This window comes from Orcinus orca, chromosome 1 (genome assembly GCF_937001465.1).
Source record: "Orcinus orca chromosome 1, mOrcOrc1.1, whole genome shotgun sequence".
NCBI classification, from domain to species: domain Eukaryota; kingdom Metazoa; phylum Chordata; class Mammalia; order Artiodactyla; family Delphinidae; genus Orcinus; species Orcinus orca.
This window is the reverse complement of record NC_064559.1, coordinates 26,587,398-26,607,857: the sequence shown is the minus strand read 5'-3', so window position 1 is coordinate 26,607,857 and position 20,460 is coordinate 26,587,398. Positions and strand designations below refer to the sequence as shown.

At 34.4% G+C, this 20,460-nt stretch overlaps 1 long non-coding RNA gene across 1 annotated transcript; it reads left to right on the top strand.

The window, feature by feature from the left end:
- Positions 1 to 245: 245 nt before the first annotated feature.
- LOC125964058 (uncharacterized) lies at positions 246 to 19,928 on the top strand. Its single transcript, XR_007476646.1, has 2 exons — positions 246 to 398; positions 19,739 to 19,928. It is a non-coding gene; the product is annotated as an uncharacterized LOC125964058 (long non-coding RNA).
- Positions 19,929 to 20,460: the final 532 nt, after the last annotated feature.

The window sequence follows — 20,460 nt, the reverse complement described above, 5'->3', positions numbered from 1 at the left end:
CCAATCTTCCAATTTATCCCTCCCCCTCTTACCCTCTGGTAACTATAAGTTTATTTTCCACATCTGTAACATTATTTCTGTTTTGTAGATAAGTTCATTTGTGCCCCCCTTCTTTTAAGATTCCACATATAAGCGATATCCCATGATGTTTGTCTTTCTCTGACTTACTTTACTCAGTATGACAATCTCCAAGTCCATCCACGTTGCTGCATATGGCATTATTTCATTATTTTTTATGATATTGTAGGACTGGTTTGATGAGGAAACCACTGCCCTTCTCACTGACTACTGAGTGCCACAAGTTGCTCCCTGCTGGAAACACACCCTATAGACTTTCCTGCTACAATGGAAGAAGCAAGAACTCTACTACACAGATTTCTTTCATCAAGAACTCCACGGTGAGGAAAATCTTTGTGAATTATGTCTCCTGGAGTGTTCAGAATTGAGGTCCTTTTTAGCCCCCAAATCAAGCTAAGTCTGATTGGCAAAGCCTTGATACATAACTTGGACCCCTTAGCTGTAAGGGCTGCGGAGGGAGTATATGGCGTTTTCACATCCTATGGTGAGTCAGATCTATAACTGAGATCATAAGGTGTAGACAGAGGTGGGTCCAGTTATTATTTCTGGGATTTCTTGAGTAGTAGTAGTGTAGTGGTGATGGTAATAATAATAAGATATAAAATTAGGTGTAGGAACTTTAAATAGATCTGAATAGAAGTAGTTAAAGATGAAGTCTTTACCTAGATATGGATTATAGGAGAAAGATTATATGGATTATATTGTCTTCTGAAATTAAGTTTGACATTAGCTGTAGATATTTGTGGTTTTTCTTTGTCAGATTAAAAAAGGTCCCTTCTATTCCAAGTTTGCTGAGAATTTTGTTTTAAATCATGAATGGATGCTGAATGTTGGCAAATACTTTTTCCTCACCTATTGGTATGATCCTTTGTTTTTGTCTTTGTTAACTGTCTTAAGATAATGAATTACACTGATTAGTTTTCAAATGTTGAACTAGACTTGCATTCCTAACATAACTCTCCTGTGCTTTTTTGTTTGTTTTTATATATTATTTAAATGTGCTAGTATTTCATTAAGAAATTTTACATCTATTTTTATGTCATATTGTTCTTTTTATTATTATTTCTGTCTTGTGTGTCAAAAGATGCTGGCCTCCTCAAGTGAGTTGAGAAGGGCTGCTGTCTCTTAAATTTTCTGGGGGACATTTTTAAGAACTGGCATTAATTCTTCCTTAAATGTTTGTTGTAATTCACCAGTGAAGCCATCTATGCCTGACATTTTCTTTTTCAGAAAGGTTTTAGCTGCAAATTTAGTAATGAACTATGGAAATGATCTCTGAAAGTATAGTCTTGTAGCTACAAATTTAGTACTACTCATGTTATCTATTTCTTCTAGGGTGAGTTTAGATAATTTGAGTCTTTCAAGGAATTGATCCATTTCATCTAAGTCGCCAAGTAATAATACTATACATTTCTCTCCCATCTTGATGTAAGTGTATTCTTCAGATTTGATAGGTTGTCTTTTCATTTTCATTTAGTTCAAAATGTTTTCTATTTTTCTTTGAGACTTCTGCTTTGGTCAATGTAGTATTTTGTAGAGTTTTGCTTGCTTTTTAAAATATTTGTAGGTGTATCTGATATCCTGCTTTTTTTTATGTTTAATTCTCTTTTTGTCAGAGAATATTGTCTGAATAATTTTAATTCTTTGAAATTCAATAAGATTTGTTTAGTGACCTAGAATATGATCTAGCTTGCTAGACAAGGGCATTGCTAAATCATGTGGGTCAAGTCTTCCTTGTGTGTTACAGTTTTACAATGTGGAGGATATTTAGAATCCGGGTATTCTGCCTCTAAATTCCAGTAGTTTATAACAATTATTTTGCAACCAAGTTTTCCTCAGAAATTTTTAGATGCCTGTTGGGGGCAGCAATGCTTCCTATTGAAAATAACTAATTTAAAGAATCATGGGTTGGATTCTTCTCTCCCCTCCATGTCAGCTTGGATTTTTCTCCCTCTTTCTTAGCTCTGTAGTTCTTCCAGGCTACTTTGTAGCAATTTCATTCTAAAGCATCACCTTCCACTGGAACCCAAAGGTCTGGGGGAGCTTCAAGCTCCCAATGGATTCATCTGAGGTTAACCCAACCTGGAGCCTGGAGTCTCCTCAAATGTCCATCGATGAAAATTCCCAGGAAATTCCAGTTGCCTCTCAAACTATGTCTGAAGTGTTAATAAAGGACCTCAGTAACTTGACTCTCAAGCCTAGTATCAAATTGCCCTTCATTCTACCACAATGTCTACCTCAACCGACTGGGCGGTTACTTGGTGAAAACATAACCTCTAGGAGAGGAGTGAGGACCATGTTAACTGATCAGAGAGATAAGATGGAGCAGCTGATTCAATCTATTAAAAAGCACTACTGCAAAGGAGTTTCTCCATCTGACTCTCAAAGAGAACCACTGCAGAACGACGTTGAGACTCCCTCAAGAGTGCAAAGATTTAGATGTAGCTGTCGTTTTTGCCGGTCTCATAGAGATCCTTCTGAGGATAATTAAGAGAATTATTACACCAATAAGTATTAGAGTAATTATGACATGGAGTCCGATGAGCCATAAACCTCATTCTTGTACCATTTTTTCTTGCTGGTAATTTTAGGATCATTATGAAGCAGCTTGGGAAAGATTGTGTACCAATATTTTGATAACCTATATTATAAGTTCTGGGATATCTTTTTTTCTTGCATCTCTTTTCTACCTTAATACAGTAACTTATAAGGTATCTATGTAGCTTGCATTTGAATGACTTGAATATACTTTAGTTCCACTTTGTGAAACAAATTAACTTGCGTGGAAGGAATGTGAAGAAAACATTGGGTGGATTGGCCACAGCATTGTTAGAACAGCATGTTGAATTGTAATAAAAATTTTTGATGTCCTATTTCAAAAAAAAAGAAAGAAACATGAATATTACAATTATTTCATAAATTAGGTATTTTAGATTTACTTGTTCTCAATCCTATTTAAACCATCATAAAATGTGATAATTATTAATTCATTTTACTTTAGTCAAGTGTTAAAAATGTAAAATTCAGGATAAAATTACTTAGTAAATTGGTGTTTTAATGTAGTGTTCTGTCTCTGTGAATATGTGTGTGTATGTATGTGTGTATGTGTGTGTATGTATGTGTGTATATGTGTGTATGTGTATGCGTGTGTGTGCGTGTGTATGTATGTGTGCATGTGTGTGTGTGTATGTGTGTGTGTGTGTGTGTGTGTACACTAGTATATGTTAATCATTGTCCATATTGGATATTTTGTTTTTTCTTTCATTGTATTCATCTATATTTGCAGAATTAATAACATCTGCACAAGAACTGCAAAGAAATTCCTTCCTCATATTTATAACTTTGTTTGTGATGAAATTGATGTAGGTCCCTTAAAGGAAGTGATTACTTCTTAGTTTTTATCCAAGGGAATGTGGCCTGAGCAAGTGTCTCTTGATTGGTGGTGGTGGATGAAGTGTGAGCCCTTTGAAAAATCACTTAATAATGGTAGCTTTTGAGGTAGCAATTTTGACCACCTGCACTGGACCATCTGGACCCATCATTATTTCTGCTCTGTGAAGTAGGTTGTCATTACGGTTCACACAAACACATTTCTGTTTTTTCATTACTAGAACAGTTCACCTGGGACAAAGAATAGGAGAAATCTACTGTACAGAAATCCTTCATGCAGAGAGGATAGCTTGATTAAATATTATTAATGGAATTTAAAATTTTTTCTCTTATTTTTCTGTCCAACAAATTCTGTTCCTATTTCCTTTACTGATGTAGAGGACTGTGATTTGAAAAGTCACAAACAGTTCATCCCTTGGTTGAGATAAGTACACCTTCATAGCTTGTTGTATCAACTTTGTACTCAGAGTTGGTAATAACTATTTGCACCTGATTGATAATAAGTAATAGACATTTTTTTGGTAACTTTCTCAAATTTAAACTACATAAAGTAGTGTAAGAACAAGGTCCCTGGTGAATATATAAATTATTTTTTAAAATATAGGTTCAATTGAACCACTTTTTCTCAACTTCTCTAATAAATCAAACAACCCAAATCAACATTATTATGTCAAATTCTTCTTTGCACTCCAATAAATATCAGCACATTCCACAAAACCAGTTAGTAGTAAAAGTATTACTCCTACTAAAATGTACTTTCTTGAGGGTTTACTTTGTGCTAGATACAATGTTTTATTATCTAATTTAATTTAATCTTCCCAATAAAACATGGGTTGATGCTATTTCTAGCAAATGGAAGACATAGAAACTGTCTCAAAAGTTTCCATTCTTCAATAATTCTATTTTATTCTCAAAGAGTAGAAATTAGTCTAGTTTAGGAGGTTGTGAGTATGAAAAGTATATCCAAGGAAGTGATAACAGAATGTGCAAAGTATGAACGCAGCCTGGCTTCTTTACTGGTCCGTAAGGAGATCTATAAATGGTTAGAGGATAAAATTCAAAGAACACAATTACAAAGAGTGAAGCTGTGTTGATACTTAGGGGCAAAATCAGGGAGGGCTTTGCAAATGACACTGAGAAGTCTGGACTTACCCATGAGAGCATCAGGGAATCACTGAAGGATTTAAGGCAGACAAATAATATCCTTATAATGCTTAAGAAAATTTTATTCTGCTTTTATGCTTAACGTATTATAAGACTGTAAGACTGGAAACAGAATGACCATTTATGAAACTGACCCTATATTAAAGTTGCTTGATGGCCATGTCCTGCATTTGAATCATAGAATTACAGCGTCTTTTGTGGTTTATTAGAAAGTAAGATTTAACAATAACACCCCAGTTTCTGGATAGGAGATTTGACAATTTCTGTTTGTTGCTTTGTCAAGAGCTTAAGTAACCTAGGAAAAATTTGGAGGGCACTGCAGTTTGAAGACTTTGGATAAATTTATCTACATTATACTTCTTCCTGTTGTGTAGAACTCTATGCTGTGACCAGTTTCTGCAGTACAGCTTTCTTTCAAAACATCTTTCCCTATGAGAATTTAACTATGTGAAAGTCCAGTTTTCCTCTGGGTCCATGCCCCCATTCCTTTAAGGAAGAAAATCTTTCCCACTCTCCTTTATCTGCTTCCTGCTTGGGGAAGGCAGCAGGCAAACCCTACTTCGTCCAGCACTGTTGATTGTGTAAGTGTGTCTGTTCTACAGCATAAAGGAATTCAAGTCTTGTCCCCATTTGCCTGTGCTTTGTCTGTTCTTACCACCTGACCACACCTATCAAGCCTCTGTGTTAGTGGAATTCTTGTAAAGTCTTTCCAGTTATTTTTCTGGAGCATTGCTCTCCATCAGGAGGGTAAATTGTGACTCAGTCTTGGCATGATTTTTGTAGCTTTGTCTGATGTATACCACACAAAATGTATCTAGTTTCAAGCAGCTGTGCAGATTTGTCCACTTTTTGTATATAATGTGAGTCATTTAATGGAGATAAGAATTTGAGAGGTATAATTAGCACTTAAAACCAAGGCATTACACTATTCAGAACTTTCCCCCCCTATACTTTCAATTCTTCTTTTCCACTGTTTTCTTCTGTTCAGCTTACAGACATATATAAAATTTCTCTATCTGAAAATCTTAGTTCTGTATTGGCCTTGTGATCCTACTTTTCCATCTTTCTTCATTATTTCATCACCAAGATTCTTCAAAACATAGTGTCGGGCTTCCCTGGTGGTGCAGTGGTTGAGAGTCCGCCTGCCGATGCAGGGGACACGGGTTCGTGCCCTGGTCCGGGAAGATCCCACATGCCGCGGAGCGGCTGGGCCCGTGAGCCATGGCCGCTGAGCCTGCGCGTCTGGAGCCTGTGCTCTGCAACGGGAGAGGCCACAACAGTGAGAGGCCCGCGTACTGAAAAAAAAAAAAAAAAAAAAATCTCAAGTATCCTCTTCACACAGAATTTCACTTTCAGATGTCTTAATCACAGGCATCATTATTGCCTATGGTTTGCTCAGCAGAAGCCTTGAGAGGTTTTAAAGGTTGTACTTCTAAAGCACTGCCTCTGTTTGGCTTCTGGTGCAACGTATTCTGCCTTATCTCCTACTCTCTCTCTTATCATTAATTTATAATCCCTGGATTGAAAACTTAACAATATGCTTTCTTTGTTTGCTTCTTACATATTGCTACATCCCATGTTCCTCCCTAAAACCTTTTTCTTATCCTGTTCTAACGCACCCTTCACTTTTGAACTTGTTCTCTCCCATGTTGTCAAATACCATCTCTTTGTAGGTGATTTTAGATCACTTATTTAGCCCATAGCATCTTCAAAAGTTTTGTCCTCTATATCAGAGTGCTTACTTGACAACTCCACTACAAAATCCACGGATATCTCTTTACTATTCCTGTCTTTCTTTTCTCGATTACAGATGCTTTTCTGCATCCAGTCATTCAGGAAATAAACTTGTGAGCTATATTTAATCTTTACTTTGCTTTACCCCTATTGCCACAAGTTCTAAGGTTTGTATTTTTGTACCTTTTGTTCATTTGTTTGGTTCCAACTCCACAGCTAATGCCTTAGCTCAGACTCTCATTTTCTCTTCTCTCAACTATTGTCATATTTTCCAAAATTGTTCCTCTGCCTCTTAAATTTCTTTGTTTGTCCTCTCCATGGCTGCCAGGGTAATCTTTCTAAAATGCAAGATTTCCCATATTACTCCACTGCTCAAATATCTTCACAATTTCTTACAGTATAAAACTCAAAACTGTTAGTGCATTGTACCTTCTGTGATCTGGGTGTTCCAAATGCCCAGGACTTTAATTGCTTTACCCCAAACCTCTCCAATTCAACCTTATCCAAATTTTTATAGTTCTGCAGGGCACCATATTTTGTGGCTCAGGTGATTTTGGGGGTTATCCTTCATTTCAAAAATGACTTTGTTTACTGACCAGCAACCTCTCATCCACCAGCATTCAGCTAATTTGCTACCTTTCCTGAACTCGTCAAATGAAATGATTAATTTTTCCTTTGGGACCTCACTATTTCCTGTACATTCTACCCCTAAAACATCTAGCAAATTTATTTATTTTCATATCTGTCTCACTCTATAATCAGTCAAATGAGTTCAGGCAGTCAGTCAGCAAATGTTTAATGAGAATTTTCTTTGATGGGATTAGGGTCTATGAAGACAAGTAAGACAAACTTTTGGGAATCATAATCTTAAAAATTTTTTTTTTTTCTGCACTACTCAAAGGATCAATCACACGATTGTAGCAGACTTTAGAAACATTATATCTATATCTATCTGTCTATCTACCTATCTGGAAGATTCAGTAAAATTGATTAAATTGGTAAATAATTAAATGATTTATTGGCAAATAATTATATTCGTAAATAAAATAACATGCTCCCAATTAAATGATTTATTGGCAAATAATTATATTCGTAAATAAAATAACATGCTCCCAATTTCTCTATATATACCTTAATCTTCTCTACTGTTTAAGGTTAATTCCCACCATGGAACTTTCCTCAGTTATTTCACCAGGTCTGGAATCACAATCTAGCTGTGCTATTGTCTGTGTTGTCTAGGCTTCTATTAACATTTCTAAGTTTTGGGGTAGTGATCCCCACTTCATAGGCTTATTGTGCAGACTTGGGGAGATAACTGTATGTAAATCCCAGTTCATATTAGGTTCATAATACATTTTTTGTTGCTTTAGTTCCCAAATTATAAATTATAAGGTGTTTGTTCCACCCATTGTGGCCGTTAGCAATTTTTTCTTCTATTTTATTTCTATGAGTATTTCTTAGTTCTATGAATAGCAAATTTACTCCTAGGATGACTAAGCTTTTATTTCTTTACTCCTACCATTGTCTCACACAGTCACACAGTGTCTTATATTTCAAGGTTGCTTAAGTTATTTATTTGTGGAATGAATATATTTAGTCCGCATATGCTAGCCCCTTCACTTTATAAACTACAAACACTCCTATCATGGATACACACAGACACAACTCACACATGTGAGGCTCCTGAATAAGGAATTCTTCTACTGGATTATGAATTCTTCCACTGGCTTGGGAAATCATTTAAATTTTTTTTAATGCTTATTCTTTTTGTTAATAGGAGGGAGAAAATTGTGTTCACATAACAAGAAAAAAAAAAACCCTAAAATATCCAGAAAAATTTAATCAGGAAGAACAGGAATTATACAAGGAATATATAAAATTTTATTTAAAAATTATAGAATAGAAATGGAACAAACAGAAAGATATACCATGTTCCTATATGAGTATGTAGATTATCATAAATATGCAGTTGTTTATATCCAGATGGGGTGATGGAAGTTGGAGAAATAGAGCATTCTGGTCAATTATTAACATTGTTATACAGTGTTTTACTTCTTAACTTTATTTTCTAAAAAGGATAATTATGGAATGTGCTGGGTTGTAAAGCAATGCATTATGAAAATCCTCAAATAGAAGCTAAGCTACAAACCCCTGGAGATGTAATAGAAGAAAAGACAGCACAGGGGTAAATAGGACCACATGACCCTCAAAACCTTTCTCAAAGAAAGTAATACTATGATTTTATCAAGACTCAAAGATTGTTCTATGAGCCAATAGCATTGTTATCTAAACTCGTATTCTTTTCTTAAAAGTTTATACCAGTGAAAACTAAGTTTAAATTTCTCAAACCTGAAGGATGAAAGTACTTTCTTTGCAAAGAAATGTCCCTCATACCTTTAAGTTTTTATAGAACTAATAAAAATCGAGTTTTGAGGAGCAAGTTGGTCCCAGGAATAATATTATGTAATTGGGTATCCTTTTAGCCATGCCACACATTTTCTAAACTTATATATATATAGACTAAAGAGTATTTCCTTTTGATTCAGTCTCTCACTTCAAATTTTTGACCCAATGAAACTTGTTTAAGAAGAGCGAAACTAAAATATATTTCCTACATAAGACAGGTTTAGAACGCTAAGATATTGTTCCAAGGACAGTTTTGTTTCCAGTTTAGAATTAACAGCTCATGTACAATACGATCAATCTCTAATAAAATTAACACAGTATCTTTTTCTTCTTAGATGAAGTGTTTCCCTTCTTCAGCTCCTAATAAGCAGAGCCTGCCCTCTGAACCGTTCTGTTTCACTTCACTAGGAAGCTGAGTGGTCCCTTCACACCCCAAATTAAAGTCAGCCACCATGGTCCCCAGGTCCTAATGCAGCCCTGGAACAGCTCCTTGAAAGTGAATGAACATCAAGTATATTCATAACAGTTCCAACAAAGTCCCGTGAATCCACTTACATTGCTTAGGCAACACACTTTAAAAAGGAGGACTTATTTTTAGTACATGGAACTCCCTCTTTTTCAAAGGATCCATACTGAGTGGGATCGAAGTAGATGAAAAAGAGCTTTCTTCTCCCCCAACTGCACACTTAGTGCAGATGCAACACCACAAAGATTATGTTTAAAATGTTTTCTAAGTGCATTTTATGAGTATTGAATATAAAATGTTCTTTCTTCCTCGTTGCAAAATCACACCACTAGTGCTGTTCCTATTCCATGACTATTACAGTTAGTACGACTACTCATGCATTTAGTATGCGTCTGCTGCCACCGGACACCACTATCACAGTCATCCTTTTAAAAACTGGTAAGCTGAGACAAAGAGGTTAAGTACGACAGAAAAGATTACACAAAACTGGTACACAGCATCTCTTTAAATCAAGAGGGAATCAGAAAACATGATACAGAGATTGGCCTTTTACTTAGGTTCTTCACAAGTTGGCCACTCATTTGATATCCATAAATATCAATGGAGAACCAGCTTGCTTTTTGGCTTCCAAATGCATTCAGCTTCTCTGATGGGTAGTTTGGGGGTATTGCCACCCTACTAGTGCCACCAGTGTAACTGTGCTGTGTACAATCTCCCACTTAAGTCAAGATGAGCTTTTTATTTGAGAGAGAGAGAGAGAGAGAGAAGGATCTCTAAAATAGTCTGAATCAGTAAACCCTATTAATAGTATTGTTTCAAAAATAATTATGTCCTTTAATACTTATGAATACTATGTTCCAGTTTAAAAAGCAGAAAAGAAAGAAATGCAGCTTCCTAGCATTTAGAAATCACTAGATGTTACCATGCATTTCACTTTGGTACAGTAGGTATGAAAACCTAAGTGTCACAAAAACTAAGGCCTATAAATATCTACAAACTAAAAGGGATTTTTGTTTACATATTAAAAATAATAATGCAGTATTAGCAAAGATATTTTTTTACAACCAGTGATGAGTGTATACAGATTCATAATATATTGGTAGAGAAATTAATTCAGTTTTAGAAACATTTTAAGAAATCTGGTCATAAAGTGGCTGAGGTTGAGCAGTTTCAATGTAGATTACACGTAAATCACAGTTCTAAATTACTACCTGTATAAACTTTGATAAACTACTATACCTTTCTAAAATGGGGATAATATAAACTGGATCACAGTGTTGTCTTAAATATCCTATGCACCAATTTATGTAAAGCAATACATATTTTACTGCACACCATAAGAACTAAATGTGAACTTATAATTATTAACAATATTTTATTGTATAATAATTAAAACTTTTAAGTAATTAATTTATTCAAAGACAATAGGCAAAATACAATGAAAAGTTATCTTTCTGTAATATATTCAAGGAAGCCTAAAAGAATAATTTTGGATGTACAGAAATGTAGTTTCTTTACAGATTCTCTCAAAAATAGTAGTCTAGGTATGCTAGTTTTATTCATACATACAATAGTTATTTTACAGCTACTATGTTCCAGGCACTGTGCTAGGCTACTGATAAAGATTGGCGAACAGAAAAAAATAGTCTCTGCCCCACGGTATCAATAGCCTATCGTTTGGGTCCAATTATATGGTAAAAATAAAGACCATTTTGTGAGTTATGTTGGTAATAGGAGTCTAGTTACAAAAACAGCAAGAAAACAGATAATAACAATGCCATAAAGTAAAACAATAAAAGCTCTGATGATTTTCAATAAGTTCCTACAAGTTACAGCTAGGGATAAAATAAGCTTCTATAATTTCACAAGTATTTCATTTACAATTGAGCATATGACAATATATACGCAAAGAAGCTATTCAACTAAGACTGGTAAAATAAATTGTAGGGGCAAAAGAACAGATAATGAAATAGGCAAGAAAAGAAATATATGGCCTTAGAATTGAACCTCTTTCTAGAAACCATAGAAGAGCCTAAAGAATTATTTTAATAAAATAATAGTTAATATTTTGTAGCTGCTTACTGCATGCTATAAAATATGCAAAGCTATATGTATGTTTTATGTCATTTAATTATTTCAATATTACTGCCACCTTATACATGAGAACATTAGAATTTAGATGGTGTTGATAATTTGTCCAAAGTCACAGAACAAGTCATTGCCAGGACACGGGACTCAAATCCAGACCTTCATGTCTCCAAATTTCGACCACTCATCTGCTATATTCTATGGACTGTGATTGAAAAATTCTGGATCCTAAACAATATCTCTTTTTAATTAAACTTATTCTCTGGTGCTTTTCTTTCTTTTCTCTGGATAGTATCTAGCTCAGACTCAGGAGACTGAATTAATTTATGAACACAATAAAATTGAAAAAAGGAGGTGAATTAAATGACAGGAAAAACAGCAATCATATGATGATGCAAGTCACTATGTATTTTATTTCTGAGTAATTTTATTACCTTTATTAAAAAAAAAAAAACAACCCAGGGAGCTCTACTAGAAAATTACCAAAAGGTCAGGTGACAATTGACTATTTATCATTTAATTACTCTACATATTTTATGAATATCTATTATTGATATTAACCAGTGTTTAAAATTAAAGTAAAATATGTGAATTAAAATACCCTTTAAAATTGATTTTCATAGAATATTATAGGAAATACAGAAAAAAATTATGAACACCACAAAAAATTGCATATTTAATAATTTCTTATATCCAATCAAATCTATTATCAATTGTAACTTAATTGTCTTTTTAAAATTTATTTATTTATTTTTGACTGCGTTGGGTCTTTGTTGCTGCGCACAGGCTTTCTCTAGTTGTGGCGAGCAGGGACTACTCTTCATCGTGGTGTGCGGGCTTCTCACTGCGGTGGCTTCTCTTGTTGCAAAGCACGGACTCTAGGCATACGGGCTTCAGTAGTTGTGGCTCATGGGCTCTAGGGCACAGGCTCAGTAGTTGTGGCTCACAGGCTTAGTTGCTCCACAGCATGTGGGATCTTCCCAGACCAGGGATCGAACCCGTGTTCCCTGCATTGGTAGGCAGATTCTTAACCACTGTGCCACCAGGGAAGTCCCATAACTTAATTTTCAATTTCCTTTCAACCTTAATTAGAATTGGGCTGTTGGAGAAATAATTATCCATCAAACGCAAAATTATAGCAACATACTATGCCATGTACAATAATTATGCTTTTTTGAATTATTTTAAGGATTCATAAGACTCTACAAACATAAACATGAAGGATGCTTACTATTCAGTAGAAGGAGAAAAGAACAGGCAATCATCTAGCAAGCCTGAAACATTCAAGAACAGCTTTCAAATTGTTACCCCAGTGTCACAGAACACCCTTTATCTCTGGGCCAAAATCATCAAGATAGATTTCAGTTACTTTGGTCTCAGAAGCCACAGCCTTATCTGAGAATGGGTATGATATATGCTATGTAGTTATACAGTCAACATTTGGCTGCATGATCTGACTCAACAATTAAAACAAGATAAAATAGCAGAAACCAGAGGCAAACCATCTATCTGAAACTCATATGATACTATATATGTACTTATATATGTGCATATGTGTGTATATATTTACAAGATAGATACAGGATGCCCCTTGACATGTTTCAAACTCTAGTACAGAACTGTTTAAATCACTAATCAGCACATTTAATCTTTGATTGGCCAAGGATCAGCAGTATGGCTTCAGGCATGTCTAGAGATAAACTCAGGTTTGCAAAGAACAGTTGAGAAAAACCCTGTGTGTATATATGCTGTTAAAAAATGCTGGCACTGGATTTTAATCTAGTACAACACAAAACACTCGTGCATTGTTGGTGGGAATGCAGCCACTGTGGAAGACAGTATGGAGGTTCCACATGATCCAGCAATTCCACTCCTGGGTGGAGTGGAAAATGAAAATGAAAACACTAATTAGAAAATGAAAACACTAATTAGAAAAGATATACACACCCCTATGCTCATTGCAGCATTATTAACAATAACCAAGATATGGAAGCAACTTAACTGCCCATCAATAAATAAATGGATAAAGAAGATGTGGTGCACACACACACACACAGGAATATTTGCCATAAAAAAGACTGAGATCTTGCCATTTGAGACAACATGGTTGGATGTGGAGGATATTATGCTAAGTGAAATAAGTCAGAGAATGACAAATACTGTATGACTTCCCTTATATGTGGAATCTAAAAACAAATGAACAAACATATCAAAACAGAAATAGAGCCATAGATACAGAGAACAAGCAGGTGGTTGCTAAAGTGGAAATGGGTTGGGGGGATGAGCGAAATAGGTGAGGCAGATTAAGAGGTACAAAACTTTCAATTACAAGTAAATGTGTCACAGGTATAAAATGTACAGTGTGGGGAATATAGTCAGTAATTACAAAATATCTTTGTATGGTAAAAGATGACAACTAGACTTATCATGGTGATCAGTTTGAAATGTATAGAAATATCAAATCACTATGTCGTATACCAAGAACTAACATAGTGTTGTAGGTCAAGTATACTTCAAAAACAAAAAAACCAACAAACATAGCAAAAAAGGTCAGATTTGTGGTTACCAGAGGTAGGAGGTGGGGGGAAGGGGGATTGGATGAAGGTGGTCAAAAGTCAAAAGGAAAAAAATAGAAAATCCTGCCACCATGGATTTTACTACAACACAAAAGCAGTTCAATTATTTAAATGACCATTTTGTCATATTTACACACGAGCGTTAATTGACCTAAAATTTAGGTGGATTAAACCATTTTAAATAATGTCTATAAAAGCACATAATAGCATTAAAACACAATTCCCCAAAATGGAAGGCCTTACAATAGCACATTCCTACAATGAGGAGAAAATATTTGGAAGGGATGGGTAAGCCTTGTACTATATTGCATACCACCACTCTGAAGTAGGTTTATCTGGACATGCAAATGCTTTCACATGTGAATCTTAGCTTACTTCCTTTGAGAAACAAAAGTATATAAGCAAAATCATTGCAGCACCTTCCCAAATAATGCAGTATTGCTCTTGTAGGCTTCCTCCTTGGAAATATTCAAAAGTTGCTTTGATAAAATCCTAAGAAGTGTCAGGATAGTTCCACTGTGTAACTAGGTCACATAAAGTGATGTATTTATCACACATAAACCTGTTTTTTATTCTCCTGTCTCACTCAGGCTACAACCTCCTCTTCTAAAACCTGCCTTTAATTTAGCTGGTTTCTCTAAAAATTGTCTTGGTTTTGTTAATATTTATTTCCTTGACTAAGAATTCCAGGGGAGAGGCAAAGATTTCAAGCTGCTTCCGAGAATCTGAAAATTAACAGACATTATTACATTTATTATAGAAACTGAGATCACTATGCTTAGAATATCAAGTCTTTCTCAGAAGAAGATGATTTGATTTTGGCATGAATACTGCTGAAAAAAGAGAAGATTAGTGTATGTGATTATAAATCTTAGAGTCAATGTATTTAAATAAACTCAAATGGATAGAAAAAGATGGTTATTTTGTGAATATCAATATATATACCTTTAAATTATACTTTAAAATATGATAGTCTGTGGAGACACTAGGTTTAACAAAGAGAGCATTTGCAAAGTAAAATAAAAATTCCATTTGATTACAAATACAAATCTGCTATTCCTTGTCCAATATTCTTTGAATATCCTTTTAATGTTCTCTCACATTTCCACTTTAGGAATTATGGCTTTCTCGGGTAAAAATAAAACAAAAATACCACTTTTCATGGTGTAATCTGCATTTTGTAATATCTATTGATGTTGAAGGTAGGTAGACTCTATAACCTAGCAACTCTATGCAGTAATGAAAATGGTTAATCTCCAGCCACACCGACAAACTGGGTGAAACTTACAAATATGTTTAGTTAAAAAAAAAAAGCTAGAAAAAAACTACATATTGCATATTTCCTTTTATATATATTTTTAAAAATGAAAAATAAACTATAGAGTTAGAAGTCAAAGCAGCAGTTAAATTAGCAAAAAAGAAGTGGAAGAGAAGTGAGGAGAGGGTAGAATGAGGCTTGTGGGGTGATGGAGGTTTTATAATTGATGATGGAGCTGTTACACTTGATGTTGTCATGGTATTTACCTAGTTGTATTCATGTTGTAATATTTCTTCAAGCTGGAAAATTGTAAATTATGTACTTTTCTTTATTCATATTATACTTCAATATACATTTTATGACATTTTTAAGGAAAACAATCTATAATCCTTGGGGAAGGAAAAAAGAAAAGTCTTTTCATACTTGGTAAAGCAATGTGCATACGACGTGGATAAGGCAGGATTGACGCCGAGGCCTTCCAACGATGCAGGAGTGAAAGCGCCTGGGCCTTTCAGGGCAGCTCTGGTGGAGCCCGACATGCCTGGACTACTATGCCTGTGATGTTTTGCTCGCTTTCTTCCTGATTATTTAATAGTAAGCTTGATTTGGAGGTCTTTCCAGGGATTTTGTGACTCTCCTAACATCCTTTCTGAATCCCTTTCTGCTGAAACTTGCTAGAGTGGATTCTGACACCTGTAGCTAAGCAACTTGTTTATTTTAAAAATTACTTTGATAATCAAACTGATGATCCTGTAAAGGTTTCTAGCTTTAAAACTGTCAAATAAGCATTCCCACGTGTTCTTTCTCCCAAGTCAACCAGTAAAACCTGTGACCATTTGATGACATTTGGAAGTGAATACTGATGTATCGGATAGCTGCAGTTCTTATGAAGAAGAAACTATTTCGAGTTGCCCAATGTCTAGTGCAGGGGGCCGGGGAGCGGGGGCGGATCTGGAACTGCTTGACTAAGAAAAGGGCCTTTCTCTCCCGCAGAGGCTGAAACAAGGCTGCAGATTAATTGTTGGGTCCGAGGAACAAAGATGCAGAACAGGGTGACGCAAAGTAACTAAAATAAGTATAAGTATCTTTGCTAACACAAGCATTAAAAATAGGAACAGAACACATTAATATTGAGTTTGGGACAGAGAGTGCTCGGGATTTAAAGAAAAAAAAAAGGTATTTGGGATAACTCAAACTGATCTGCTACAATTTAGACATTACAAAAATAACCAGATACAAATGAATATAAAATTAGCTATGAATCAATTATAACTTCATTTTAAACAAAGGAGTTTTTGAAATGCAAGATTAACGTTTACCATATATTTTAATTTACTGCTGCTCACTTGAGCAATTGTATTGTTTACCCCTTGACCAAATTATGGTTATTGCATAATTAGAGAATCATGTTCAGGTCAATGGCAAAATTTCATTATTCACCAAATGCAATTCTGTTTGAGTTTTATGTCTTCCAGGATGTTTAGTTAATATGGAATTCCTGAGGGTGTTTTTAAATATACTTAAGTGTATCTCTTTCTATTTCATGATGTAGTATTACTTTATAACTTGTATCCATAGAATATAACTTTAGAAATTCATTCAAGCCATAAAATTGGAAACTAGAGGTAATGAATACAAATGACTTTAAGTGCTTTGGTCACATGGCACAAACTGCAATCTGCATATATTACATTAAATTACTATTATGGTAAAAATTTTATGTAGTTATTGATTTTAAAATCCTGTCTTTATAAAATATTCTGATTCAACCCAGTGAGGTAGAAACTTAACACACATTTGTCTCCCAACACTGAACTAAACATGTAGTAGTTTAAAAAACAGAGAATGAGGGCTTAGGGTGTCACTAGTGAAATATAGACTTAAACAAATTTTGTGACGAGAAGAAGAAAATCAGAAGGGAAATGGATCAAATAAGCAGAGGACAGACAATATAGAAACCGGGTATAGCTGGGGAGGTGGCTGATTTTAACAATAGCAAATGTTCATTTCTTTAACTCAGATTACTAAATATCCTATGTTGTGCAGGCTATTTCTATGTAATAGCACATTTTCTTACCCCAAATCCTTTTATTACTTTCATTGAGAAAACTGCAAGAGTGTTTTGAGATAGCATATTTATTGTGTGTACCACTGCTGACATTTGTTCACTGGGATAAGCATGTTAGTAAATTGTTTCTTTATTGATATTTGTTCTCAATGAAAGTTTTTGATTTCTTTTCTAATGTATAATGCCCTCAGAGTGTCCACTGGATATTAAAATTTCATCTTTTGAAATTGGCAAAGTGGTTATTTACACTTAAAAAGTAAAGTTTGTCTCTGAGGGCTTTTTAACAACGTTTTTGGTATTCTAACAGTATGTATAGGTTTCTACTCAGCTGGATATTAGCTAGCTTATGATTATTATAATATTATTTAAATTCAATGAGCAATTTATTGAAGTAACTCACAGGCCTCCTGGAAACATTAATTAATTTCACTTCACTGTGATCTCTTTTCTCAGCAGGTCATGCATTGAAACTTGTCTTCAAAAACAGAAAATATGTAAGAAGTATTTACGTACATAAGAATATTGCATGATTATTTTTAACCAAAAGGTTTTTTTTAAAAATTAAAGTATGTACATTGTGTTTTTAGACATAATGCTATTGCACACTTAATAGACTACAGTGTAGTGTAAACATAATGTTTATATCCACTGGGGAACAAAAAAATTCATGTGACTCCCTTTATTGCAGTATTCTCTTTATTGTGGTGGTCTGGAATGGAAACTGAGTGATTCCTGAAATATGCTGCATGTATACATAATGAATTGATTACTAGAGTCAAGTTAATTCACATATAATGCCCTCACATAGTTACCATTTTTTTTGTGTGATGAGAGAACCTGAAATCTACACTCTTAGCAAATTTCCAGTATTAAAAACAGTATTATTAACTATAGCCAACATGTTGTATTCAATAGTTTAGATCTCTAGATGTATTCATATTACATAACTAAAAGTTTTTAACCTTTTACCAGTATCTCCCCATTTTCCCCACCTCCCTGCCTCTAGTAACAATGGGTCTACTCTCCAATTCTATGTACATTTGTAGGTTCTGCATATAGTGTGAGATCTCACAGGGTTTGGTTTTGTTTCTGTATCTGGCTTACTACATTTAGCATAATTTCCTACAGGTTTAGCCATTTTGTTGCAAATGACTGACAATTTCCATATCTTAAAAATTGTAAATAATGCTGCAGTGAACCTAAGTGTGAAGATATTGCACCAAGGTAGTGATTTCATTTCCTTTGGGTATATACCACCAGTGGAATTGCTGGATCATATGGCAGTCCTATTTTTAATTTTTAGAGGAACCTCCATACTGTTTTCCATAACAGTTATACCAATTTAAATTTCCACTAACAGTTATCAGGGTTTCCTTTTCTCCACATCTTCTCTACCACTTGCTATATCTTGTCTTTTTGATAAGAGCCATTCTAACAAGAGTGAGGTGATATTACATTGTAGTTCTGATTTGCATTTCCCTGATTATTAGTGATGTTGAGCACCTTTTCATGTACCTGTTGGCCTTTGTATGTCTTCTTTGGAAAAATGTATATTGAGGGCCTTTGTCCAGTTTTTAATCCAATTATTTGTTTTGTTTGTTTGTTTTTGCTATTTAGCTGTATGAATTCCTTATATATTTTGGATATTATCTTCTTATCCGATGTGTGGTTTAAGAATATGTTCTCCTGTTCTGTAGCTTGCTTTTCATTTTGTTGATTGTTTCCTTTACTGTACAAAAACTTTTTAGTTTGATATTGTCCCACTTGCTTATTTTTGCTTTTGTTGCCTGAACTTTTAGTGTCAAATCCAAAAAATAATTGCAAAGATCATGCCAAAGCATTTTTTCCTATGTTTTCTAGGAATCTTATAGTTTCATGTTTGCTGACTTATTTTTTCAGATGCAAAAGAGTATCTAGTTTTCCCAATACCATTGCCCAGAGACACTATCCTTTCCCCATTGTGTATTCTTGGTGCCTTTGTCAAAAATTAGTTGACAGTATTATGTAGGTTTATTTTTGGACTCTATTCTGTTCCATTGTTCTGTATGTGTATGTGTGTCATATGTGTGTCTATATGTATTTTTATACCAGTACCACACTATTTTGATTAATACAACTTTGTAATATAGTTTTAAATCAGGAAGTATACCATCAGCTTTATTCTTTCTCAGTGTTGCTTTGGTTATTCAGGGTCTTTTGTGGTTCCATACAAATTCTAGAATTGGATTTTCTATTTCTGTGAAAAATGCCACTGGGATTTTGATAGGGATCGAGTTGATTCTGTGTATCACGTTGGGTAGTAGAGAAATTTTAACAACACTAATTATTCCAGTTCATGAACACAGGATGCCTTTCCATTGATTTGTGTCTTCTTCAGTTTCTTTCATCAGTGTCTTATAGTTTTCACTTATCAGATCTTTCACCTTCTTAATTAAATTGATGTCTAACCACTTTATTCCTTTTAATACCATCATAAATGGGATTTTCCTTTTATTTTTTTTCTTTCAAAGGCAAGTCAAGTGAAACAGTGAGAGTGGAGAAAGAAACAAAGAAATCTGTAATTGGCTGTGATCAATAAATTGTAAAACCAACTGCACTTGGACCAGCTGGGATCATTTTCTTGATTTCCTTTTTAAATATATTGTTTTTGATGTAAATAAATACAACTGATTTTCCTTTGTTGATTTTATAACTGTACTAAATTCATTTATTCTAACAGGTTTTGTTGTTTTTTTTTTTCTAAATGACGTCTCTAGGATTTTCTGCATATAGGATTGTGTCACCTGCAAACAAAGATATTTTTACTTCTTTCTTTCCAATTTGAATACCTTGTATTTCATTTCCTTGTCTGATTGCTCTGGCTAGTACCTCCAGTACTTTGTTAAATAGAGGTAGTGAGAGTGAATATCTTGGCTTTGAACAAACTTTAGAGGAAAAGCTTTCAGTTTCTGTCCATTGCTTTTCATGTTAGTTGTGGCCTTTTTATAAATGCTCTTATTGTGTTGAGGAAATTTCCTTTTATAGCTATTTTGTTGAGAATGCTTTTTTTTATCATGCTTGGATATTGAACTTTTCAAGAGATTTTTATGCATCTATTGAGATGATACTTTTATTTTTCATTCTATTAATGTGGTGTATTCTGTCGATTCATTAGCACATGTCAAGCCAATCTTTTATCCTGGGGATAAATCCCACTTGGATGTGGCACATAATCTTTTTGATGTGTTGTTGA